The 25,777-nt window shown below is 49.6% G+C and overlaps 2 long non-coding RNA genes across 11 annotated transcripts in view; both read left to right on the forward strand.

Moving 5' to 3' along the window:
- The window catches only part of LOC137847179 (uncharacterized), a 49,254-nt gene extending 33,020 nt beyond the window's left edge, over positions 1 to 16,234 (forward strand). For 8 of the 9 annotated variants that reach the window (XR_011090835.1, XR_011090834.1, XR_011090828.1 and 5 more), the window contains one exon: positions 58 to 3,511. This is a non-coding gene — a long non-coding RNA (uncharacterized lncRNA). Of the gene's footprint in view, positions 1 to 57; positions 3,512 to 4,339; positions 6,596 to 7,229; positions 7,371 to 7,815; positions 7,877 to 8,036; positions 8,096 to 8,217; positions 15,203 to 15,419 lie in introns of those variants that run through there. The other variant, XR_011090829.1, reaches the window with a different exon arrangement.
- Positions 16,235 to 17,204: 970 nt separating this feature from the next.
- LOC137847180 (uncharacterized) lies at positions 17,205 to 23,242 on the forward strand. Of its 2 annotated transcripts, XR_011090836.1 has the most exons (3): positions 17,338 to 19,447; positions 19,608 to 19,666; positions 19,789 to 23,242. It is a non-coding gene; the product is annotated as an uncharacterized lncRNA (long non-coding RNA). The 2 variants fall into 2 exon arrangements; XR_011090837.1 differs by having other exon boundaries at positions 17,205 to 19,697.
- The last annotated feature ends 2,535 nt before the right edge of the window (positions 23,243 to 25,777 follow it).

Genomic DNA, 25,777 nt, shown 5'->3' on the forward strand with positions numbered 1-25,777 from the left:
GGTGCTACTGCTGGCAGCTGAATGTTTATCTTCTGCCTGTGTCTTTCCCTTGTTCAGGCTGAAATGCAGCGTGCAGTTCGCAGTGCAGGACGTCTCGACCCAAGCTGCCTCTGCAGTGACTCTGGTGTGTGATGAGCAGAGGTAACTGTTGTTTTTGGGGCGTGGTTGTCACTGCAGTTATTTTCCTACATCCAATAGAGTAAAACTCCAGTTTGCCTTTTAGAGGTGCTATAAGTGGGTAAGGAGAAGAGATGGAAGCATGTGCCACGTGGGGCAGGCAAGCGGCTGAGGTACAGGAGGGGATGAGAGTATGTGATTTTTTTCTGGGGATGGAATGGAATTGATTTTGTTGGTGTATAATCTGTTCTGCTCTTGGATTTTTCTTTCTAAGTTTAAAAAAAATAATAAAATTTGAGCTAATTCCAGTTAAGAAAGTTTCAGTTACTTGCTGGGTTGTATTGTCCTTTTAATATTCAAAGCTTCAGCGAAAGCATGGGGATTGTTGCTTTTAGAAACACCTCAGGTCTCATCTGCACTCTGCATTCTGTTGAGCTAAAGCAGATCCCCCCAAAAAAAACAAACAGGTAAACAAAAAAAAAAAACAAACACACACACACACAAATGAAGAACAAAATAAAACACCATTGGTAGACTTGTTGTGAATGCAACGAACATTTAATCCCTTTGTTTTCCCAGGTGGTGTGGATGATACTGGCTGCACTGTTGGAGCTTGGATTCGGAGAGGAAGAGGTGAGCAGAACTGTATGTTGCATCAGCAGTAGTCAGCATCGTGGAGAAGGTGGGCATCGTGGCCGGCGTGCTAGTGAATGCTCTTTCTCTGTTTTTGCAGCTGATGATGAGCCTTCAGTTGACTAAGATGACAATCAGTGCCTGTGCATTTCTTGAGGCAGAGGGACTTTACCATGCAGCAACCTGAGAGCTAAGTTGGGGGGCGCCTGGTATTTGCATATCTGGGGTGGCTAATGGGAGCTGTGAGCCAGAGCAGCGTGGTGCCTGCTGGCTGAATAGACTTGGTGCCACTGTGAGGGTGGTTGAGGCTGAGTCACGTTCAGGCTGCTTGTGGCTGGGTCACCAGGCTAATAGGAGCAGCGGGATTATTTTGTAGCGTGAGTGCGTGTGCCAGGCAGGACGGTTTCCTTCAGTTTGTCTGTCCTGTAGTGTTGCTTCTGCAGTGTCTGTTCTGTGCTTCTCGGGTCTTGATATCCTCCTGGCTTTTGACACTGGACTGACCAGGCAGGCGACTCGGTAGCTGTGCTGAAGGGCCTCAATGCTTGTTTTGTCATCATAGCTCTGATCCGAGCACTTCTTGTCTTGCAGTCGCTGCTTGAAATACAGATCTGTTTCAGGTCTTGTGTATCATACTCGGTTTGAGATCGCGTCTGTTTCCATCCTCACTCTTGCAGAAGTCATCTGGGCCGCATCAGGAGTTCTTGCTTGGGAATTGATTTCCTGAGAGTTGTCTTAGGGGGTTTTCAGTCCCCATCCTTCTGGTCTCTTGTCTTGAAGGCAGGCTTTTTAGGCCTCCATCATCCCAGTTCTGGCAGTTGCTTCCAGTCACGTGTCGTGACATTTTAGTCTCTTGTAGGGTCTGGTGCAGAGCACCTGTTCTGACTTGCTGTTGCTGTAGGGCTTTCTTTTTGGGGGTCACTTTTTCTTGTGCCTTGTGTTGTGTGTTTTGTTTGTAGTGTTTGTGGCGTACCTGTGTGTGTATGTGTTTGGTCTGGAGCTGTCCTGCCTGGCAGTTAGTGATGGCAGTTAACGTGGCAGTGCATGGGTGTACTAATACATTGATGGGACTGTGTTGGCAAAGACATCCGGTCTGCCTCTGGGCACTTGCTGAAGGACATCTGGCACAGTATATCTGTTTGCGAGCAACTTCTCGTTTACCTCTATTTATTTAAAAAACTGTAAAATTTAATTGCAATCCAGTTTGGGACCCAGTCATGTATGACACCAGGGGGCTTGTCCAGGAGGGCTTTGGTTCTTGGAATCTTATTTGATGTAGGAGAGGTGCCCCAGCATTTGGTGGTTGCTGTTCGAGTCTGGTCGGGACTAATGGCATCTCGAACCTGAATACAGGTAAGCTAAGGTTTTGATTTTTTTTCAGCTCCCTTGCTGGCTGCAGCAGTATATTTTGCCCGTAATTCTGCGTGTGAAGATCTGAATGAAGACAACGGAGTCGTAAGTGTTTAAAGCGTATACTGTTCTGTTGGATGGGTTTTGGTTGCCTGTGTGTGTAAGAGTGTGACTGAGACGGAATTTAGTTCCGAAGCGATTGTGGAGGTCTTCTTTACCACGGTTCCAATCTCCCGCGAGGGACTTGGCCGGTGAAGGACCGAAGGGATTCCCAAAGGATTTGTGGGTGGGTGATAGATCTTAAATCCTCTTTAAGACACTCTTATTAAGGTAACCAAGGGCTGTGGGAATTGCCAGAGTAACATTCCTAGATGGGTGAGACAAAACCGAAGACCAGGGACCAGAAGAAAGGGAGCAAATTACCAGACATACCACCAGAAAGTCCATTAGGAATAACAGTTAGAAACTGGAACGAGAGAGGCCCCAGTAACGTAAAAAGTAAATAAAAAATGGTTCAGTCTTGTGTGATAGAATGGCCAAAGGAGCCTTTAAGACCGCATGTCTTTCGGCCCGTTTTTGGATCCTTTGAAGACTGTATTTGTCAGGCCTTAAATACACATGTTAATTCGAAGGAACCTTTCTGCCGGGAAGAAAGTGATGATGCAGGATTATGGATCAGGAGGACTTCATGTCCTTTTACAGCCTTAATATTTACACTAAAAGCAGGTAAGAAATTTTGAAGAAGAAGAAGAACAGGAAAAATAAAAAGATAATAAACGGGAGCCGTTGGATAACCTACCATCTCCATATCGTAACAATCCACCTCTGGTGGTGTGCTGGGTCTGGCTGGAATGTTAACTTTCCCAGCAGCAGCCCATACAGTGCCGTACTCTGCAGTTGTAGCTGGAACAGCAGTGTTATCACACCAGTGTTGCGTCTACTGCTGAGCAGCAGTGGCACAGCATTGGGCCTTTCTCTAACCCTCCTAGGGGATGGGCAAAAAGCGAGGAGAGAAACATCACTAGGGCAGCTGACCTAAACCAATCCAAGGGATATTCCATACCATGGGATGTCACACTCAGCAATAAAAGGTGGAAACAGGAAGAAGAGGGGAGGGGTGGGCTCTCGTTGAGAAGACGTCGGTCCTCCTCTCGAACACCGGCTGCGTGCGTTGAGGCCTTGCATCAAGGACGTGGTCAATCATCGCTCATTTGTGGGAAGTAGAGAGCAATTTCTTTCCTCTGCACTTCCATATAGCTGTCATTTATTTTGTTTGTTTGTTTTCGTCCCTTCTTTTTATTTTCCCTTTTCCCCTTTCCCTTTTTATTTCCCCTTAGTTAAATTGTTTAGTTCATGGTAGTCTTTATTTAATTATTATAATTATTTCCATTTAATTAAATTATCCTTATCTCAACCCGTGAGTTGTTCTTTGCTTTACTTCTCCCCCTCCTCACCTAAAGGATGCATTCATGAGAAGTAGGACTGCCGTATCTGAGAGAGCTCCTCTATATCCTTTAAGGGAGGTAACTGGTGTATAACTGGGTTGGAGTTTTAACAGGGTTTTAAGGGTTTCAGGGTTAGCGTGTTAGGGTTTTAGAGTTCTTTTTGGGATGGAGTGTCGCTATGTTTTTTAGGGTTAGGGTCCTAGGGTTTTATTTTTGGTCAGTTATTTAGGGTTAGTGTGTTAAGATCCTTTTTTTTTTTTTTTTTTTTTCAGGTTAGGTTCTCCAGGGTTAGAGTTTCGAGCGTCCTAATTTTTTGGGTTACGGTGTTGAGCGTCCTAATGTTTTGTGTTAGGGCTTTGGGTGTTAAGCATCTGAATTTTTGGGTTAGAGTTTTGAGCGTCCTGATGTTTTGAGTAAGGGTTTTGAGCATCCTAGTGTTTTGGGTTGGCTTTGTGTTTTGAGCATCTTAATTTTGGGGTTACGGCTTTAAGCGTCCTAATCTTGTTGTTTAGGGCTTTGAGAATCCTATTGTTTTGGGTTTGGGTTTTGAGCGTCCTAAGTGTCCTAAGGGCTTTTAGGCATAGGACTTCAGGGGTTTAGTGTGGTAAACAGTTTGGATTAGGCCTGTAGGGGTTTCGAAGTTTTTTAGTGTTAGGGCTTGAGTCTATTTTGAAAGGGCAGTAAGTGCTTGGGTTCCAGTGAGTGCTGGTAAATGTATTTCTCGAACACTGGGCCTGTGATTGGTCGGGGGTTAGGTGGTTCCATGGGGTGACCCCCCTATCTCTGCCCCCCCCCAGACAAGGAGGAGACGAAGCTGAAGGGCGTCCTCTACTTCCAGGCCATAGAGGAGGTGTACTACGACCACGGGCGGGCGGCCTGCAAGGTGGGGGGGCCATATGGGGCCGGGGGGGGCTGTATGGGGCCAAGGGGGGGGTACTTGTGGGGCTGGGAGGTTGTGGGGAACATCTGGAGAAGGTGCCTGTAGGGTTTGGGGGAGCACCTACAGGGTTTGGGGTGGGATCTGTGTGGCTGGGGGGGGGTCTCTGTGGGGCCGGGGGGTTTTGGGGGGGTTGTGACCCTATGGGGTGCCCCCCCCAGAGCCCCAACCCGCGGCTGACCTAGCATTTTAGCGTGGCTGCCGTCCACCAGCAGCTTCATGCCCGTCTTCCGCTCCCAGTGGCCCGCGGGGCGCCCGGTGGCCCTACCGGTGTCACCAGCGGCCACCTTGGGGTCAACGGCGGCGGTTTTGGGGTTTCGGTCTGGGGGGTGCTGACATGTCCCCCCCCGCACCCCCCCCAGGCATCCTGGCCCTGCAGCTGCCCCCGGGGGGGCTCGACGCCGAGTTCTACAGGTGAGAACCAGTCCCCTTTGCCCCCTAAATGCGCCCCCAGACCCCCCCCAAATTGACCCCCCCCAATTTATTCCCCCCCCCCAGCGCCTGCCTCCACCTGGCCGAGATGCAGCGTCGGGTGCGGGAGGCGCTGGCGGAGCGCGAGCGGCTGCTGCGGGCACGGGTAGGACGGGGGGGGGCGCCAAGAGGGGGGGGAGGTCCATTGGGCTTGGTGGGACCCCAAGGGGGGGGGGACCAAAATGAGGGGGGAACCAAGTGTGGGCGCCCCTCTGGTTTCCACCTGCTGGTGGAAAAGGGGTACTGCAGGCGGCCAAGGGGAGCTCATGCCCGGTGACGCCCGAGGGCGCCCCTCTGCCGCCACGTGCTGGTGGAAAAGGGGTACTGCAGGCGGCCGAGGGGAGCTCATGCCCGGTGACGCCCGAGGGCGCCCCTCTGCCGCCACCTGCTGGTGGAAAACGAGTACTGTAGGCGGCCAGGGGCCGTGCACGCGCGTTGCTTATTACGTCTTTTTTTTTTTTTGATGTGTAATTTCCTACGCTCCTAGATTTTTCTTCATATGTAAATGAAAGGTTCGTGCTAATTCCCGTTGAAAATATTTCATTTACTTTCTTGGTTGTATTGTCCTTTCTATGTTCAAAGCTGAGGCAAAAATAGGGTAAATTTTGCTTCTAGAAACACCGCAGTTCTTTTGTCTGCACTCCGCATGCTGTAAACTAGGGATAGGTGACAAATAAATAAAAAAATAAATAAATGAACACAGCTGCTGCTCCTGCTCTCTTTCTTGTGCTTTGCCCCCTCCTCTTTCCCAGGTGATTGGGTTTGGGTGCTGGGCGGGGCCAAATGTTATATGAGCCCTAGGCGTTCTATCAGAGAGCTCCTTCTGCGTGGGCTGCTCTTTGGGGTCGGTGCTTTGTTTATTCTTCTGTTAGCTACATGCAGGGTTCTTTTCGTGGGTCAGAGTCTTGTACGATATTTTAGAGGAAACCAATCTAGTAGTACGTGCATTTATTGCATGAAGCTCTTTGGAGGTGATTAATTGTTATAGCACTTTTATGGATAGGATGTCAATGTTATTTTGTGTGTTTGCTTTGTTGTTCTATGTCCCTCATGATTTTTGCAGGGTTATAGGGCAGATGCCACCAGGTCTACCCCTTTTGTTGTTTTTGTTTTGTTTGATTTATTTTTCTTATTTTCTTTTTCGGAAGGGGGTTTGGGATTTGAGCGTCCTATTTTTTTGGGTTTGGGATTTGAGCATCTTAATTTTGTGGGTGTGGGATTTGAGCGTCTTAAGTGTTTGGGTTAGGGCTTTTAGGCATAGGACTTCAGGGGTTTAGTGTGGTGGATAGTTTGGGTTAGGTCTGTAGGGGTTTCGAGGATTTTTAGGGTTAGGGCTTGCGGCTTTTTTGTGTAAGGGCGGTAAGGGCTAGGGTTCCAGGGAGTGCTGTTAAATGGAGTTCTCGACAACTCGGCCTCTGATTGGCCGTGCCGGCTGCCCAGGGAATGCTGGTAGGTGTAGTTTTCCGGCACAAGGCTTCCGGTAGGCTGCGTTGAGTGCCCAGAGCATGCCGGGAAATGTAGTTCTGGGACTCCGGACTTCCGGGAGGCCATGTTGGGTGCCCAGAGCACACCGGGAAATGTAGTTCTGGGACTCCGAACTTCCGGGAGGCCATGTTGGGTGCCCAGAGCACACCGGGAAATGCAGGTCTCGGGGACTAGGGCTGGGGCTAGGGTTAGAGCTTAGGGTGAGGGTTGGGGTTAGGGTTAGGGCTAGTGAATGCTGGTTCTCTGTGTTTGCAGATGACGGTGAGCGTGTGTAAACTAATTCCAGTTGAAGAAGTTTCAGTTACTTGCTTGGTGACATTATCAGTTCAACATTAAAAGCTGCAGCAAAAGCAAAAGGGGAGTTTTGCTTCTAGAAACACCACAGGTCTCTTGTCTGCTCTCGGAATGTTTTTGAGATAAACCAGATTTTAAAAAACAAAGGAAAAAAAACAAAACACAGCTGCTTCTTTTGCTCTCTTCCTACTTTCTTGTGCTTTGCCCCTCCCCTTTCCCAGGTGATTGGGTTTGGGTGCTGGGCGGGGCTGAATGCTATATGAGCCCCAGGCATGCTATCAGAGAGCTCCTTGTGCTTGGGCTGCTCTTTGGGGTAAGTGCTTTGGTTTTCCTTCAGTCAGTTGCAGGGTTCTCTAGGCAGACTGGAGCCTATGGATTTCTGGATTTTAAGTGCTTGGAATTCACTCAGTAGCGGGATGTTTAGTAGGGGCTGCTGGCTCACTGTTTTTTTTGGGATGGTGGGATACTCTTCTGTTTTTGAGCTATGTTTTAATCTCTAGATGTATAAACCCACTTGTGTAACTCTCCAGAGGACTAAAACCAGCTTGATTGAATGCTACGTATGGCTTGGCAGCGTAGATGCAGCATTACCAAGACACTGAGCAGAGTTGTATCAGAGTCACCTCTTTCATCTGCAAAGGGTAAGTCTGCGACTACCCCTGCCGAGGCTGCTGTGTGTGCATGTCTTTTTGGCATTTGTGGAGCTCGGTTGTTTTTTTTTTTGTGTGTATGTTTTAACTTTCTGTTTTTCTGAGCAGTAAATAGTGTGTGTGCTGAGCGTGGTTGGCAGGAGGAGGTGGGGAGCTGCTCAGGACTGGTAGGTTTGGTTTCTAGGAGTGTGCGGCATCCTTCCTGTGTGATGCGACTGATTGTTGGGTGGGAACGTTCCAGCTCATATGTCTTAAGCAATGTAGCTTGTGTAGTGTGTGTTGTGTGGCCCGGGTGCAGCTTGCTGTGGTCTTGTGAGTGAACAATCTCAGAGCTGGTGAGCAGCTGAAGTACCGGAGCTGGGAAGAGAGAGGTCTTGCAGCAGGTACGCTGTGGCTGTGAGGCGCCTCAGAGTGTGCATTTCTCTTGTCTCTGCAGGTGCTTTGTGCAGTTGTGGAGAGGGAAGGGAAATCTTCATGTCAGGAAGCTCTGAGGGAAGGTGAGTGGTGTCAGCCTGGTCATGCCTTATCCGAAGCAAAGGGAAGACGCTCAGGTGTTTCCCTGTGAGGGTCCGAGGTGAGGCTGATTGGGATAGAGGAGCAGTGTGGCAGGTGGGTGCTTGCAAGCACCGCGGTCATTGTATCCTTTTGTGTTCCCAGGTGGCGTGGGTGATGCTGGCCGCTCCTTTCAAGCTTGGACCTAATTTGCAGGTCCAGAGGCAAGTGGAGTGCTGTTTTGAAAGGATAAAAGTAAAGATGGGGTTGCTTATGTTGTTGAGGGATGGGTGCTACTGCTGGCAGCTGAATGTTTATCTTCTGCCTGTGTCTTTCCCTTGTTCAGGCTGAAATGCAGCGTGCAGTTCGCAGTGCAGGACGTCTCGACCCAAGCTGCCTCTGCAGTGACTCTGGTGTGTGATGAGCAGAGGTAACTGTTGTTTTTGGGGCGTGGTTGTCACTGCAGTTATTTTCCTACATCCAATAGAGTAAAACTCCAGTTTGCCTTTTAGAGGTGCTATAAGTGGGTAAGGAGAAGAGATGGAAGCATGTGCCACGTGGGGCAGGCAAGCGGCTGAGGTACAGGAGGGGATGAGAGTATGTGATTTTTTTCTGGGGATGGAATGGAATTGATTTTGTTGGTGTATAATCTGTTCTGCTCTTGGATTTTTCTTTCTAAGTTTAAAAAAAATAATAAAATTTGAGCTAATTCCAGTTAAGAAAGTTTCAGTTACTTGCTGGGTTGTATTGTCCTTTTAATATTCAAAGCTTCAGCGAAAGCATGGGGATTGTTGCTTTTAGAAACACCTCAGGTCTCATCTGCACTCTGCATTCTGTTGAGCTAAAGCAGATCCCCCCAAAAAAAACAAACAGGTAAACAAAAAAAAAAAACAAACACACACACACACAAATGAAGAACAAAATAAAACACCATTGGTAGACTTGTTGTGAATGCAACGAACATTTAATCCCTTTGTTTTCCCAGGTGGTGTGGATGATACTGGCTGCACTGTTGGAGCTTGGATTCGGAGAGGAAGAGGTGAGCAGAACTGTATGTTGCATCAGCAGTAGTCAGCATCGTGGAGAAGGTGGGCATCGTGGCCGGCGTGCTAGTGAATGCTCTTTCTCTGTTTTTGCAGCTGATGATGAGCCTTCAGTTGACTAAGATGACAATCAGTGCCTGTGCATTTCTTGAGGCAGAGGGACTTTACCATGCAGCAACCTGAGAGCTAAGTTGGGGGGCGCCTGGTATTTGCATATCTGGGGTGGCTAATGGGAGCTGTGAGCCAGAGCAGCGTGGTGCCTGCTGGCTGAATAGACTTGGTGCCACTGTGAGGGTGGTTGAGGCTGAGTCACGTTCAGGCTGCTTGTGGCTGGGTCACCAGGCTAATAGGAGCAGCGGGATTATTTTGTAGCGTGAGTGCGTGTGCCAGGCAGGACGGTTTCCTTCAGTTTGTCTGTCCTGTAGTGTTGCTTCTGCAGTGTCTGTTCTGTGCTTCTCGGGTCTTGATATCCTCCTGGCTTTTGACACTGGACTGACCAGGCAGGCGACTCGGTAGCTGTGCTGAAGGGCCTCAATGCTTGTTTTGTCATCATGACTCTGATCCGAGCACTTCTTGTCTTGCAGTCGCTGCTTGAAATACAGATCTGTTTCAGGTCTTGTGTATCATACTCGGTTTGAGATCGCGTCTGTTTCCATCCTCACTCTTGCAGAAGTCATCTGGGCCGCATCAGGAGTTCTTGCTTGGGAATTGATTTCCTGAGAGTTGTCTTAGGGGGTTTTCAGTCCCCATCCTTCTGGTCTCTTGTCTTGAAGGCAGGCTTTTTAGGCCTCCATCATCCCAGTTCTGGCAGTTGCTTCCAGTCACGTGTCGTGACATTTTAGTCTCTTGTAGGGTCTGGTGCAGAGCACCTGTTCTGACTTGCTGTTGCCGTAGGGCTTTCTTTTTGGGGGTCACTTTTTCTTGCGCCATGTGTTGTGTGTTTTGTTTGTAGTGTTTGTGGCGTGCCTGTGTGTGTATGTGTTTGGTCTGGAGCTGTCCTGCCTGGCAGTTAGTGATGGCAGTTAACGTGGCAGTGCATGGGTGTACTAATACATTGATGGGACTGTGTTGGCAAAGACATCCGGTCTGCCTCTGGGCACTTGCTGAAGGACATCTGGCACAGTATATCTGTTTGCGAGCAACTTCTCGTTTACCTCTATTTATTTAAAAAACTGTAAAATTTAATTGCAATCCAGTTTGGGACCCAGTCATGTATGACACCAGGGGGCTTGTCCAGGAGGGCTTTGGTTCTTGGAATCTTATTTGATGTAGGAGAGGTGCCCCAGCATTTGGTGGTTGCTGTTCGAGTCTGGTCGGGACTAATGGCATCTCGAACCTGAATACAGGTAAGCTAAGGTTTTGATTTTTTTTCAGCTCCCTTGCTGGCTGCAGCAGTATATTTTGCCCGTAATTCTGCGTGTGAAGATCTGAGTGAAGACAACGGAGTCGTAAGTGTTTAAAGCGTATACTGTTCTGTTGGATGGGTTTTGGTTGCCTGTGTGTGTAAGAGTGTGACTGAGACGGAATTTAGTTCCGAAGCGATTGTGGAGGTCTTCTTTACCACGGTTCCAATCTCCCGCGAGGGACTTGGCCGGTGAAGGACCGAAGGGATTCCCAAAGGATTTGTGGGTGGGTGATAGATCTTAAATCCTCTTTAAGACACTCTTATTAAGGTAACCAAGGGCTGTGGGAATTGCCAGAGTAACATTCCTAGATGGGTGAGACAAAACCGAAGACCAGGGACCAGAAGAAAGGGAGCAAATTACCAGACATACCACCAGAAAGTCCATTAGGAATAACAGTTAGAAACTGGAACGAGAGAGGCCCCAGTAACGTAAAAAGTAAATAAAAAATGGTTCAGTCTTGTGTGATAGAATGGCCAAAGGAGCCTTTAAGACCGCATGTCTTTCGGCCCGTTTTTGGATCCTTTGAAGACTGTATTTGTCAGGCCTTAAATACACATGTTAATTCGAAGGAACCTTTCTGCCGGGAAGAAAGTGATGATGCAGGATTATGGATCAGGAGGACTTCATGTCCTTTTACAGCCTTAATATTTACACTAAAAGCAGGTAAGAAATTTTGAAGAAGAAGAAGAACAGGAAAAATAAAAAGATAATAAACGGGAGCCGTTGGATAACCTACCATCTCCATATCGTAACAATCCACCTCTGGTGGTGTGCTGGGTCTGGCTGGAATGTTAACTTTCCCAGCAGCAGCCCATACAGTGCCGTACTCTGCAGTTGTAGCTGGAACAGCAGTGTTATCACACCAGTGTTGCGTCTACTGCTGAGCAGCAGTGGCACAGCATTGGGCCTTTCTCTAACCCTCCTAGGGGATGGGCAAAAAGCGAGGAGAGAAACATCACTAGGGCAGCTGACCTAAACCAATCCAAGGGATATTCCATACCATGGGATGTCACACTCAGCAATAAAAGGTGGAAACAGGAAGAAGAGGGGAGGGGTGGGCTCTCGTTGAGAAGACGTCGGTCCTCCTCTCGAACACCGGCTGCGTGCGTTGAGGCCTTGCATCAAGGACGTGGTCAATCATCGCTCATTTGTGGGAAGTAGAGAGCAATTTCTTTCCTCTGCACTTCCATATAGCTGTCATTTATTTTGTTTGTTTGTTTTCGTCCCTTCTTTTTATTTTCCCTTTTCCCCTTTCCCTTTTTATTTCCCCTTAGTTAAATTGTTTAGTTCATGGTAGTCTTTATTTAATTATTATAATTATTTCCATTTAATTAAATTATCCTTATCTCAACCCGTGAGTTGTTCTTTGCTTTACTTCTCCCCCTCCTCACCTAAAGGATGCATTCATGAGAAGTAGGACTGCCGTATCTGAGAGAGCTCCTCTATATCCTTTAAGGGAGGTAACTGGTGTATAACTGGGTTGGAGTTTTAACAGGGTTTTAAGGGTTTCAGGGTTAGCGTGTTAGGGTTTTAGAGTTCTTTTTGGGATGGAGTGTCGCTATGTTTTTTAGGGTTAGGGTCCTAGGGTTTTATTTTTGGTCAGTTATTTAGGGTTAGTGTGTTAAGATCCTTTTTTTTTTTTTTTTTTTTTCAGGTTAGGTTCTCCAGGGTTAGAGTTTCGAGCGTCCTAATTTTTTGGGTTACGGTGTTGAGCGTCCTAATGTTTTGTGTTAGGGCTTTGGGTGTTAAGCATCTGAATTTTTGGGTTAGAGTTTTGAGCGTCCTGATGTTTTGAGTAAGGGTTTTGAGCATCCTAGTGTTTTGGGTTGGCTTTGTGTTTTGAGCATCTTAATTTTGGGGTTACGGCTTTAAGCGTCCTAATCTTGTTGTTTAGGGCTTTGAGAATCCTATTGTTTTGGGTTTGGGTTTTGAGCGTCCTAAGTGTCCTAAGGGCTTTTAGGCATAGGACTTCAGGGGTTTAGTGTGGTAAACAGTTTGGATTAGGCCTGTAGGGGTTTCGAAGTTTTTTAGTGTTAGGGCTTGAGTCTATTTTGAAAGGGCAGTAAGTGCTTGGGTTCCAGTGAGTGCTGGTAAATGTATTTCTCGAACACTGGGCCTGTGATTGGTCGGGGGTTAGGTGGTTCCATGGGGTGACCCCCCTATCTCTGCCCCCCCCCAGACAAGGAGGAGACGAAGCTGAAGGGCGTCCTCTACTTCCAGGCCATAGAGGAGGTGTACTACGACCACGGGCGGGCGGCCTGCAAGGTGGGGGGGCCATATGGGGCCGGGGGGGGCTGTATGGGGCCAAGGGGGGGGTACTTGTGGGGCTGGGAGGTTGTGGGGAACATCTGGAGAAGGTGCCTGTAGGGTTTGGGGGAGCACCTACAGGGTTTGGGGTGGGATCTGTGTGGCTGGGGGGGGGTCTCTGTGGGGCCGGGGGGTTTTGGGGGGGTTGTGACCCTATGGGGTGCCCCCCCCAGAGCCCCAACCCGCGGCTGACCTAGCATTTTAGCGTGGCTGCCGTCCACCAGCAGCTTCATGCCCGTCTTCCGCTCCCAGTGGCCCGCGGGGCGCCCGGTGGCCCTACCGGTGTCACCAGCGGCCACCTTGGGGTCAACGGCGGCGGTTTTGGGGTTTCGGTCTGGGGGGTGCTGACATGTCCCCCCCCGCACCCCCCCCAGGCATCCTGGCCCTGCAGCTGCCCCCGGGGGGGCTCGACGCCGAGTTCTACAGGTGAGAACCAGTCCCCTTTGCCCCCTAAATGCGCCCCCAGACCCCCCCCAAATTGACCCCCCCCAATTTATTCCCCCCCCCCAGCGCCTGCCTCCACCTGGCCGAGATGCAGCGTCGGGTGCGGGAGGCGCTGGCGGAGCGCGAGCGGCTGCTGCGGGCACGGGTAGGACGGGGGGGGGCGCCAAGAGGGGGGGGAGGTCCATTGGGCTTGGTGGGACCCCAAGGGGGGGGGGACCAAAATGAGGGGGGAACCAAGTGTGGGCGCCCCTCTGGTTTCCACCTGCTGGTGGAAAAGGGGTACTGCAGGCGGCCAAGGGGAGCTCATGCCCGGTGACGCCCGAGGGCGCCCCTCTGCCGCCACGTGCTGGTGGAAAAGGGGTACTGCAGGCGGCCGAGGGGAGCTCATGCCCGGTGACGCCCGAGGGCGCCCCTCTGCCGCCACCTGCTGGTGGAAAACGAGTACTGTAGGCGGCCAGGGGCCGTGCACGCGCGTTGCTTATTACGTCTTTTTTTTTTTTTGATGTGTAATTTCCTACGCTCCTAGATTTTTCTTCATATGTAAATGAAAGGTTCGTGCTAATTCCCGTTGAAAATATTTCATTTACTTTCTTGGTTGTATTGTCCTTTCTATGTTCAAAGCTGAGGCAAAAATAGGGTAAATTTTGCTTCTAGAAACACCGCAGTTCTTTTGTCTGCACTCCGCATGCTGTAAACTAGGGATAGGTGACAAATAAATAAAAAAATAAATAAATGAACACAGCTGCTGCTCCTGCTCTCTTTCTTGTGCTTTGCCCCCTCCTCTTTCCCAGGTGATTGGGTTTGGGTGCTGGGCGGGGCCAAATGTTATATGAGCCCTAGGCGTTCTATCAGAGAGCTCCTTCTGCGTGGGCTGCTCTTTGGGGTCGGTGCTTTGTTTATTCTTCTGTTAGCTACATGCAGGGTTCTTTTCGTGGGTCAGAGTCTTGTACGATATTTTAGAGGAAACCAATCTAGTAGTACGTGCATTTATTGCATGAAGCTCTTTGGAGGTGATTAATTGTTATAGCACTTTTATGGATAGGATGTCAATGTTATTTTGTGTGTTTGCTTTGTTGTTCTATGTCCCTCATGATTTTTGCAGGGTTATAGGGCAGATGCCACCAGGTCTACCCCTTTTGTTGTTTTTGTTTTGTTTGATTTATTTTTCTTATTTTCTTTTTCGGAAGGGGGTTTGGGATTTGAGCGTCCTATTTTTTTGGGTTTGGGATTTGAGCATCTTAATTTTGTGGGTGTGGGATTTGAGCGTCTTAAGTGTTTGGGTTAGGGCTTTTAGGCATAGGACTTCAGGGGTTTAGTGTGGTGGATAGTTTGGGTTAGGTCTGTAGGGGTTTCGAGGATTTTTAGGGTTAGGGCTTGCGGCTTTTTTGTGTAAGGGCGGTAAGGGCTAGGGTTCCAGGGAGTGCTGTTAAATGGAGTTCTCGACAACTCGGCCTCTGATTGGCCGTGCCGGCTGCCCAGGGAATGCTGGTAGGTGTAGTTTTCCGGCACAAGGCTTCCGGTAGGCTGCGTTGAGTGCCCAGAGCATGCCGGGAAATGTAGTTCTGGGACTCCGGACTTCCGGGAGGCCATGTTGGGTGCCCAGAGCATACCGGGAAATGTAGTTCTGGGACTCCGAACTTCCGGGAGGCCATGTTGGGTGCCCAGAGCACACCGGGAAATGCAGGTCTCGGGGACTAGGGCTGGGGCTAGGGTTAGAGCTTAGGGTGAGGGTTGGGGTTAGGGTTAGGGCTAGTGAATGCTGGTTCTCTGTGTTTGCAGATGACGGTGAGCGTGTGTAAACTAATTCCAGTTGAAGAAGTTTCAGTTACTTGCTTGGTGACATTATCAGTTCAACATTAAAAGCTGCAGCAAAAGCAAAAGGGGAGTTTTGCTTCTAGAAACACCACAGGTCTCTTGTCTGCTCTCGGAATGTTTTTGAGATAAACCAGATTTTAAAAAACAAAGGAAAAAAAACAAAACACAGCTGCTTCTTTTGCTCTCTTCCTACTTTCTTGTGCTTTGCCCCTCCCCTTTCCCAGGTGATTGGGTTTGGGTGCTGGGCGGGGCTGAATGCTATATGAGCCCCAGGCATGCTATCAGAGAGCTCCTTGTGCTTGGGCTGCTCTTTGGGGTAAGTGCTTTGGTTTTCCTTCAGTCAGTTGCAGGGTTCTCTAGGCAGACTGGAGCCTATGGATTTCTGGATTTTAAGTGCTTGGAATTCACTCAGTAGCGGGATGTTTAGTAGGGGCTGCTGGCTCACTGTTTTTTTTGGGATGGTGGGATACTCTTCTGTTTTTGAGCTATGTTTTAATCTCTAGATGTATAAACCCACTTGTGTAACTCTCCAGAGGACTAAAACCAGCTTGATTGAATGCTACGTATGGCTTGGCAGCGTAGATGCAGCATTACCAAGACACTGAGCAGAGTTGTGTGGAGGAATCGTTAAGTGAGGCAGGACATGTGAATGTTGAGCAGTTGGGAGACAATGGGCTGGTGAAGCACCGTACTCAACTCACATGAGCCTTGGCACGTATGCAGCTGGCTGAGCCAATCAGGCTCAAGGACACGATGCCCTTGGGCCATCGGGAAAGTCCCTAAGGTGGGACAGGTAGCCAAAAGAAGGAGGACCAGACTGAAAAGCCCGGGAAGTGTTAACCAATCCTGAGCTTAGTTTCTGCAATATGTATGAGTTGATTATGTTCAAACTAGATAAAAGACGACTGAGCTATCCATTAAAGTTGAAGTTCACTGTTCACTCATATTGATGTGCTGGGTCTTCCTTCCGTCGGCAACAAATTGGCGCCCGAACAGGGACCAGTCTGAACAGGATTTGGACACTGCTGGCAGTGATCCAGGGCCACGGTTGGACGGAATAAAGGAGAAGCCGGTCCTGCAACGCAGCCCAGGAGGTGAAAAGGACAAGAATCCCTGCACCCGCGCCGGGAAGGTGAAAAGGACGTGGAGTCCCCCGCACCCGGGAGTGGATCCCGCCGGTCGTGCGTCGCCGAGATCTGCAGCTCGGAAGGTGAAAGGGAGTCCCCGCACCCGGGATGAGCCTATTTAGGGTCCCGCCGGAAAAGCGCCGCCGAGGTGTTTGCAAAGGCTGCAACCGACGTATATAAAGGTATGAAAAGATAAGCGGCGTACTATTTGCTCAAATGCTTTCTAGAAAAGCTGAGCATTTTAGATACAGATTGTAGAAAAAGATTTGCCAGGGTTATTAGTATATGGGCTAGCTAAAGGTTGTTTTACAAGTCCTGATACAGTTTTTTGAACAAACAGAGTGGCGTAAATTTGGAAATAAATTGTTTGATGTTAGGAACGATGTTAAGTTTACTGGGAGATTTGATGAGGCCATGGAGAGTAGTGGCTAATGCATTAGCCACACATAAAGATGAACAAAGAGTTGCCGCTGCTGCAACAGAGTGGTCAGGACCACCAAGAAGGGTTAATAATGTTAATCCACAGCAAATAAATATGGAAGGAACAGATTGCCCGTTGCCACCTTCCGTTAAAACTTCTACTATTACACAGGGGGTCTCGGGAAAATTGGAGGTGCCTGTGACAATGTCCTCTGATACAGAGGAGGAGCTCTCACTACCAACAGCTCCAACTGCTCCAATAGAAAGTGAGAAAGGAGCAAGTGAAAGGACCAGTGCTAACTCATTTCTATCAAATATAAATCCCTTCACAACAGGGGCGCAGGGAAGAGAAGGTCTACAGCCATCGAAGGCCTTTGCTGTTACGCCCCCTGTTGACCTGAACGTGCCTTTTGACCCAGGCCCTATTGGCCTTGGAAAGGAGCGATGGAGGCAAATAGCAAATGAGGCACTGCGTGAAGGGAATTATGAAACGGCAGCACAGTTAACACAAGGTTTTAACTAATAATCAGGTGTCTCATCCATTTGTGGTGAATGGTCAGTGGCAAAAAGAAAAGGGGGAGAGTAAGGGGCGGCAAAGACAGAAACGGTACCAGGAGGATGCCACTGACACTGACGGCACGGGTAATAGCAGTAGTATAAGTGACACAGCTGCGGGGCGGCGGGCACCAGTGTCCTGGAAATGTGATGGTGAAAAGGACTGTGACAGTGCAGAAGATGAAGAGAATTGCGGCATTGTGACTTGTGCAGCAGAATTTACATGCAGTAGTGGGCAATGTATTTCCAAAAGCTTTGTCTGCAATGGTCAAGGTGACTGCTCCGACCACTCGGATGTATCTTTGGAGCAGTGTGGCCTCCAGCCTGCACCTCTGGTGAAGTGTTATGTGAGTGAGGTGCAGTGCGGCTCAGGTGAAAAAGACTATGACAAAGATCCTGATTGCAAGGATGGAAGTGATGAAATTAACTGCCCTTCTCAGACTTGCAGGCCAGACCAGTTCAGATGTGAAGATGGGAACTGTGTTCATAGGAGTAGGCAGTGCAGTGGTGTGAGAGACTGTCTGGATGGCACTGATGAAGCAAACTGTAACGATGTTATTCAGTGCTCTGGACCTGGCAAATTCAAGTGCAGAAGTGGAGAATGTATAGATATCAATAAAGTGTGTAACCAGCAGAGAGACTGCAAGGACTGGGGTGATGAGCCCCTGAAGGAATGCAACATAAATGAATGTGACTGTCCAGCTGGGTTTGAGTTTGTAGACAAGAGAAACTGTGGAGATTTTGATAAATGTCAAAACCCTGGTATCTGTAGTCAAATATGTATCAACCTGAAAGGTGGCTACAAATGTGAATGTAGCCGTGGATATCAGATGATTCCTGCTACAGGAACCTGGAAAAGGCCATACCGGTACAAAAATACAAATAACACCTGTGATTACAATGACGCTGCTAAGCAGGGTTTAGGGGTTCATAGCATGGAGATGATGAGGAACCACCCGCGACACGTCATTACATTAAGTCTGAAAATGATAATAAATGTATTACGAGAGTACTGTACCGAGATACGAAAACGGGACAATGGCTGGGGCCTGCTGATGTGATTTATATGGGGCGAGGTTATGTGTGTATCTCTTCCCCTACAGGGCCAACCTGGGTTCCTAGTCGATGTGTTAAACCAGCCATTGAAGAAAAGTCATGAAGTACGAATAACAGCAACCATGGCTGATCTAATGGCACAAGGGATTTTGGTTGCATTATCTTTGACAATGACGGTTGGACGTAATAGTGCCATCCTAAGCAAAATCGATCCTCAAACCAATATGTGGGTCACTTGGGCAAAACAAACCGGACAAAGTTCATTTTGCCTATTCCTCGCTTCTGCGTCTGATCCTTTTGTTGATGAGTTGATTATGTTTGAAATGGTTAAGGGATCATACGCAAAAAATTGTAGTACAAGATAGTTGGTTTGAAGGTTGGTTTAAATCTGTTTTTGGGAACATGGGTGGATGGTTTTTTCTTCGTCAAAGAGGAACTTCGTTTTCTACTTATAGTTATATTGATTATAGTTGCTGCAAAATAAAAACGGGGGAATTGTGGAGGAATCGTTAAGTGAGGCAGGACATGTGAATGTTGAGCAGTTGGGAGACAATGGGCTGGTGAAGCACCGTACTCAACTCACATGAGCCTTGGCACGTATGCAGCTGGCTGAGCCAATCAGGCTCAAGGACACGATGCCCTTGGGCCATCGGGAAAGTCCCTAAGGTGGGACAGGTAGCCAAAAGAAGGAGGACCAGACTGAAAAGCCCGGGAAGTGTTAACCAATCCTGAGCTTAGTTTCTGCAATATGTATGAGTTGATTATGTTCAAACTAGATAAAAGACGACTGAGCTATCCATTAAAGTTGAAGTTCACTGTTCACTCATATTGATGTGCTGGGTCTTCCTTCCGTCGGCAACAGAGTTGTATCAGAGTCACCTCTTTCATCTGCAAAGGGTAAGTCTGCGACTACCCCTGCCGAGGCTGCTGTGTGTGCATGTCTTTTTGGCATTTGTGGAGCTCGGTTGTTTTTTTTTTTGTGTGTATGTTTTAACTTTCTGTTTTTCTGAGCAGTAAATAGTGTGTGTGCTGAGCGTGGTTGGCAGGAGGAGGTGGGGAGCTGCTCAGGACTGGTAGGTTTGGTTTCTAGGAGTGTGCGGCATCCTTCCTGTGTGATGCGACTGATTGTTGGGTGGGAACGTTCCAGCTCATATGTCTTAAGCAATGTAGCTTGTGTAGTGTGTGTTGTGTGGCCCGGGTGCAGCTTGCTGTGGTCTTGTGAGTGAACAATCTCAGAGCTGGTGAGCAGCTGAAGTACCGGAGCTGGGAAGAGAGAGGTCTTGCAGCAGGTACGCTGTGGCTGTGAGGCGCCTCAGAGTGTGCATTTCTCTTGTCTCTGCAGGTGCTTTGTGCAGTTGTGGAGAGGGAAGGGAAATCTTCATGTCAGGAAGCTCTGAGGGAAGGTGAGTGGTGTCAGCCTGGTCATGCCTTATCCGAAGCAAAGGGAAGACGCTCAGGTGTTTCCCTGTGAGGGTCCGAGGTGAGGCTGATTGGGATAGAGGAGCAGTGTGGCAGGTGGGTGCTTGCAAGCACCGCGGTCATTGTATCCTTTTGTGTTCCCAGGTGGCGTGGGTGATGCTGGCCGCTCCTTTCAAGCTTGGACCTAATTTGCAGGTCCAGAGGCAAGTGGAGTGCTGTTTTGAAAGGATAAAAGTAAAGATGGGGTTGCTTATGTTGTTGAGGGATGGGTGCTACTGCTGGCAGCTGAATGTTTATCTTCTGCCTGTGTCTTTCCCTTGTTCAGGCTGAAATGCAGCGTGCAGTTCGCAGTGCAGGACGTCTCGACCCAAGCTGCCTCTGCAGTGACTCTGGTGTGTGATGAGCAGAGGTAACTGTTGTTTTTGGGGCGTGGTTGTCACTGCAGTTATTTTCCTACATCCAATAGAGTAAAACTCCAGTTTGCCTTTTAGAGGTGCTATAAGTGGGTAAGGAGAAGAGATGGAAGCATGTGCCACGTGGGGCAGGCAAGCGGCTGAGGTACAGGAGGGGATGAGAGTATGTGATTTTTTTCTGGGGATGGAATGGAATTGATTTTGTTGGTGTATAATCTGTTCTGCTCTTGGATTTTTCTTTCTAAGTTTAAAAAAAATAATAAAATTTGAGCTAATTCCAGTTAAGAAAGTTTCAGTTACTTGCTGGGTTGTATTGTCCTTTTAATATTCAAAGCTTCAGCGAAAGCATGGGGATTGTTGCTTTTAGAAACACCTCAGGTCTCATCTGCACTCTGCATTCTGTTGAGCTAAAGCAGATCCCCCCAAAAAAAACAAACAGGTAAACAAAAAAAAAAAACAAACACACACACACACAAATGAAGAACAAAATAAAACACCATTGGTAGACTTGTTGTGAATGCAACGAACATTTAATCCCTTTGTTTTCCCAGGTGGTGTGGATGATACTGGCTGCACTGTTGGAGCTTGGATTCGGAGAGGAAGAGGTGAGCAGAACTGTATGTTGCATCAGCAGTAGTCAGCATCGTGGAGAAGGTGGGCATCGTGGCCGGCGTGCTAGTGAATGCTCTTTCTCTGTTTTTGCAGCTGATGATGAGCCTTCAGTTGACTAAGATGACAATCAGTGCCTGTGCATTTCTTGAGGCAGAGGGACTTTACCATGCAGCAACCTGAGAGCTAAGTTGGGGGGCGCCTGGTATTTGCATATCTGGGGTGGCTAATGGGAGCTGTGAGCCAGAGCAGCGTGGTGCCTGCTGGCTGAATAGACTTGGTGCCACTGTGAGGGTGGTTGAGGCTGAGTCACGTTCAGGCTGCTTGTGGCTGGGTCACCAGGCTAATAGGAGCAGCGGGATTATTTTGTAGCGTGAGTGCGTGTGCCAGGCAGGACGGTTTCCTTCAGTTTGTCTGTCCTGTAGTGTTGCTTCTGCAGTGTCTGTTCTGTGCTTCTCGGGTCTTGATATCCTCCTGGCTTTTGACACTGGACTGACCAGGCAGGCGACTCGGTAGCTGTGCTGAAGGGCCTCAATGCTTGTTTTGTCATCATGACTCTGATCCGAGCACTTCTTGTCTTGCAGTCGCTGCTTGAAATACAGATCTGTTTCAGGTCTTGTGTATCATACTCGGTTTGAGATCGCGTCTGTTTCCATCCTCACTCTTGCAGAAGTCATCTGGGCCGCATCAGGAGTTCTTGCTTGGGAATTGATTTCCTGAGAGTTGTCTTAGGGGGTTTTCAGTCCCCATCCTTCTGGTCTCTTGTCTTGAAGGCAGGCTTTTTAGGCCTCCATCATCCCAGTTCTGGCAGTTGCTTCCAGTCACGTGTCGTGACATTTTAGTCTCTTGTAGGGTCTGGTGCAGAGCACCTGTTCTGACTTGCTGTTGCTGTAGGGCTTTCTTTTTGGGGGTCACTTTTTCTTGTGCCTTGTGTTGTGTGTTTTGTTTGTAGTGTTTGTGGCGTGCCTGTGTGTGTATGTGTTTGGTCTGGAGCTGTCCTGCCTGGCAGTTAGTGATGGCAGTTAACGTGGCAGTGCATGGGTGTACTAATACATTGATGGGACTGTGTTGGCAAAGACATCCGGTCTGCCTCTGGGCACTTGCTGAAGGACATCTGGCACAGTATATCTGTTTGCGAGCAACTTCTCGTTTACCTCTATTTATTTAAAAAACTGTAAAATTTAATTGCAATCCAGTTTGGGACCCAGTCATGTATGACACCAGGGGGCTTGTCCAGGAGGGCTTTGGTTCTTGGAATCTTATTTGATGTAGGAGAGGTGCCCCAGCATTTGGTGGTTGCTGTTCGAGTCTGGTCGGGACTAATGGCATCTCGAACCTGAATACAGGTAAGCTAAGGTTTTGATTTTTTTTCAGCTCCCTTGCTGGCTGCAGCAGTATATTTTGCCCGTAATTCTGCGTGTGAAGATCTGAGTGAAGACAACGGAGTCGTAAGTGTTTAAAGCGTATACTGTTCTGTTGGATGGGTTTTGGTTGCCTGTGTGTGTAAGAGTGTGACTGAGACGGAATTTAGTTCCGAAGCGATTGTGGAGGTCTTCTTTACCACGGTTCCAATCTCCCGCGAGGGACTTGGCCGGTGAAGGACCGAAGGGATTCCCAAAGGATTTGTGGGTGGGTGATAGATCTTAAATCCTCTTTAAGACACTCTTATTAAGGTAACCAAGGGCTGTGGGAATTGCCAGAGTAACATTCCTAGATGGGTGAGACAAAACCGAAGACCAGGGACCAGAAGAAAGGGAGCAAATTACCAGACATACCACCAGAAAGTCCATTAGGAATAACAGTTAGAAACTGGAACGAGAGAGGCCCCAGTAACGTAAAAAGTAAATAAAAAATGGTTCAGTCTTGTGTGATAGAATGGCCAAAGGAGCCTTTAAGACCGCATGTCTTTCGGCCCGTTTTTGGATCCTTTGAAGACTGTATTTGTCAGGCCTTAAATACACATGTTAATTCGAAGGAACCTTTCTGCCGGGAAGAAAGTGATGATGCAGGATTATGGATCAGGAGGACTTCATGTCCTTTTACAGCCTTAATATTTACACTAAAAGCAGGTAAGAAATTTTGAAGAAGAAGAAGAACAGGAAAAATAAAAAGATAATAAACGGGAGCCGTTGGATAACCTACCATCTCCATATCGTAACAATCCACCTCTGGTGGTGTGCTGGGTCTGGCTGGAATGTTAACTTTCCCAGCAGCAGCCCATACAGTGCCGTACTCTGCAGTTGTAGCTGGAACAGCAGTGTTATCACACCAGTGTTGCGTCTACTGCTGAGCAGCAGTGGCACAGCATTGGGCCTTTCTCTAACCCTCCTAGGGGATGGGCAAAAAGCGAGGAGAGAAACATCACTAGGGCAGCTGACCTAAACCAATCCAAGGGATATTCCATACCATGGGATGTCACACTCAGCAATAAAAGGTGGAAACAGGAAGAAGAGGGGAGGGGTGGGCTCTCGTTGAGAAGACGTCGGTCCTCCTCTCGAACACCGGCTGCGTGCGTTGAGGCCTTGCATCAAGGACGTGGTCAATCATCGCTCATTTGTGGGAAGTAGAGAGCAATTTCTTTCCTCTGCACTTCCATATAGCTGTCATTTATTTTGTTTGTTTGTTTTCGTCCCTTCTTTTTATTTTCCCTTTTCCCCTTTCCCTTTTTATTTCCCCTTAGTTAAATTGTTTAGTTCATGGTAGTCTTTATTTAATTATTATAATTATTTCCATTTAATTAAATTATCCTTATCTCAACCCGTGAGTTGTTCTTTGCTTTACTTCTCCCCCTCCTCACCTAAAGGATGCATTCATGAGAAGTAGGACTGCCGTATCTGAGAGAGCTCCTCTATATCCTTTAAGGGAGGTAACTGGTGTATAACTGGGTTGGAGTTTTAACAGGGTTTTAAGGGTTTCAGGGTTAGCGTGTTAGGGTTTTAGAGTTCTTTTTGGGATGGAGTGTCGCTATGTTTTTTAGGGTTAGGGTCCTAGGGTTTTATTTTTGGTCAGTTATTTAGGGTTAGTGTGTTAAGATCCTTTTTTTTTTTTTTTTTTTTTCAGGTTAGGTTCTCCAGGGTTAGAGTTTCGAGCGTCCTAATTTTTTGGGTTACGGTGTTGAGCGTCCTAATGTTTTGTGTTAGGGCTTTGGGTGTTAAGCATCTGAATTTTTGGGTTAGAGTTTTGAGCGTCCTGATGTTTTGAGTAAGGGTTTTGAGCATCCTAGTGTTTTGGGTTGGCTTTGTGTTTTGAGCATCTTAATTTTGGGGTTACGGCTTTAAGCGTCCTAATCTTGTTGTTTAGGGCTTTGAGAATCCTATTGTTTTGGGTTTGGGTTTTGAGCGTCCTAAGTGTCCTAAGGGCTTTTAGGCATAGGACTTCAGGGGTTTAGTGTGGTAAACAGTTTGGATTAGGCCTGTAGGGGTTTCGAAGTTTTTTAGTGTTAGGGCTTGAGTCTATTTTGAAAGGGCAGTAAGTGCTTGGGTTCCAGTGAGTGCTGGTAAATGTATTTCTCGAACACTGGGCCTGTGATTGGTCGGGGGTTAGGTGGTTCCATGGGGTGACCCCCCTATCTCTGCCCCCCCCCAGACAAGGAGGAGACGAAGCTGAAGGGCGTCCTCTACTTCCAGGCCATAGAGGAGGTGTACTACGACCACGGGCGGGCGGCCTGCAAGGTGGGGGGGCCATATGGGGCCGGGGGGGGCTGTATGGGGCCAAGGGGGGGGTACTTGTGGGGCTGGGAGGTTGTGGGGAACATCTGGAGAAGGTGCCTGTAGGGTTTGGGGGAGCACCTACAGGGTTTGGGGTGGGATCTGTGTGGCTGGGGGGGGGTCTCTGTGGGGCCGGGGGGTTTTGGGGGGGTTGTGACCCTATGGGGTGCCCCCCCCAGAGCCCCAACCCGCGGCTGACCTAGCATTTTAGCGTGGCTGCCGTCCACCAGCAGCTTCATGCCCGTCTTCCGCTCCCAGTGGCCCGCGGGGCGCCCGGTGGCCCTACCGGTGTCACCAGCGGCCACCTTGGGGTCAACGGCGGCGGTTTTGGGGTTTCGGTCTGGGGGGTGCTGACGTGTCCCCCCCCGCACCCCCCCCAGGCATCCTGGCCCTGCAGCTGCCCCCGGGGGGGCTCGACGCCGAGTTCTACAGGTGAGAACCAGTCCCCTTTGCCCCCTAAATGCGCCCCCAGACCCCCCCCAAATTGACCCCCCCCAATTTATTCCCCCCCCCCCAGCGCCTGCCTCCACCTGGCCGAGATGCAGCGTCGGGTGCGGGAGGCGCTGGCGGAGCGCGAGCGGCTGCTGCGGGCACGGGTAGGACGGGGGGGGGGCGCCAAGAGGGGGGGGAGGTCCATTGGGCTTGGTGGGACCCCAAGGGGGGGGGGACCAAAATGAGGGGGGAACCAAGTGTGGGCGCCCCTCTGGTTTCCACCTGCTGGTGGAAAAGGGGTACTGCAGGCGGCCAAGGGGAGCTCATGCCCGGTGACGCCCGAGGGCGCCCCTCTGCCGCCACCTGCTGGTGGAAAACAAGTACTGCAGGCGGCCGAGGGGAGCTCATGCCCGGTGACGCCCGAGGGCGCCCCTCTGCCGCCACCTGCTGGTGGAAAAGGGGTACTGCAGGCGGCCGAGGGGAGCTCATGCCCGGTGACGCCCGAGGGCGCCCCTCTGCCGCCACCTGCTGGTGGAAAACGAGTACTGCAGGCGGCCGAGGGGAGCTCATGCCCGGTGACGCCCGAGGGCGCCCCTCTGCCGCCACCCGCTGGTGGAAAAGGGGTACTGCAGGCGGCCGAGGGGAGCTCATGCCCGGTGACGCCCGAGGGCGCCCCTCTGCCGCCACCTGCTGGTGGAAAACAAGTACTGCAGGCGGCCGAGGGGAGCTCATGCCCGGTGACGCCCGAGGGCGCCCCTCTGCCGCCACGTGCTGGTGGAAAACAAGTACTGCAGGCGGCCGAGGGGAGCTCATGCCCGGTGACGCCCGAGGGCGCCCCTCTGCCGCCACCTGCTGGTGGAAAAGGGGTACTGCAGGCGGCCGAGGGGAGCTCATGCCCGGTGACGCCCGAGGGCGCCCCTCTGCCGCCACCTGCTGGTGGAAAACGAGTACTGCAGGCGGCCGAGGGGAGCTCATGCCCGGTGACGCCCGAGGGCGCCCCTCTGCCGCCACCTGCTGGTGGAAAACAAGTACTGCAGGCGGCCGAGGGGAGCTCATGCCCGGTGACGCCCGAGGGCGCCCCTCTGCCGCCACCCGCTGGTGGAAAAGGGGTACTGCAGGCGGCCGAGGGGAGCTCATGCCCGGTGACGCCCGA

This window comes from Anas acuta, chromosome W (genome assembly GCF_963932015.1).
Source record: "Anas acuta chromosome W, bAnaAcu1.1, whole genome shotgun sequence".
NCBI classification, from domain to species: Eukaryota; Metazoa; Chordata; class Aves; order Anseriformes; family Anatidae; genus Anas; species Anas acuta.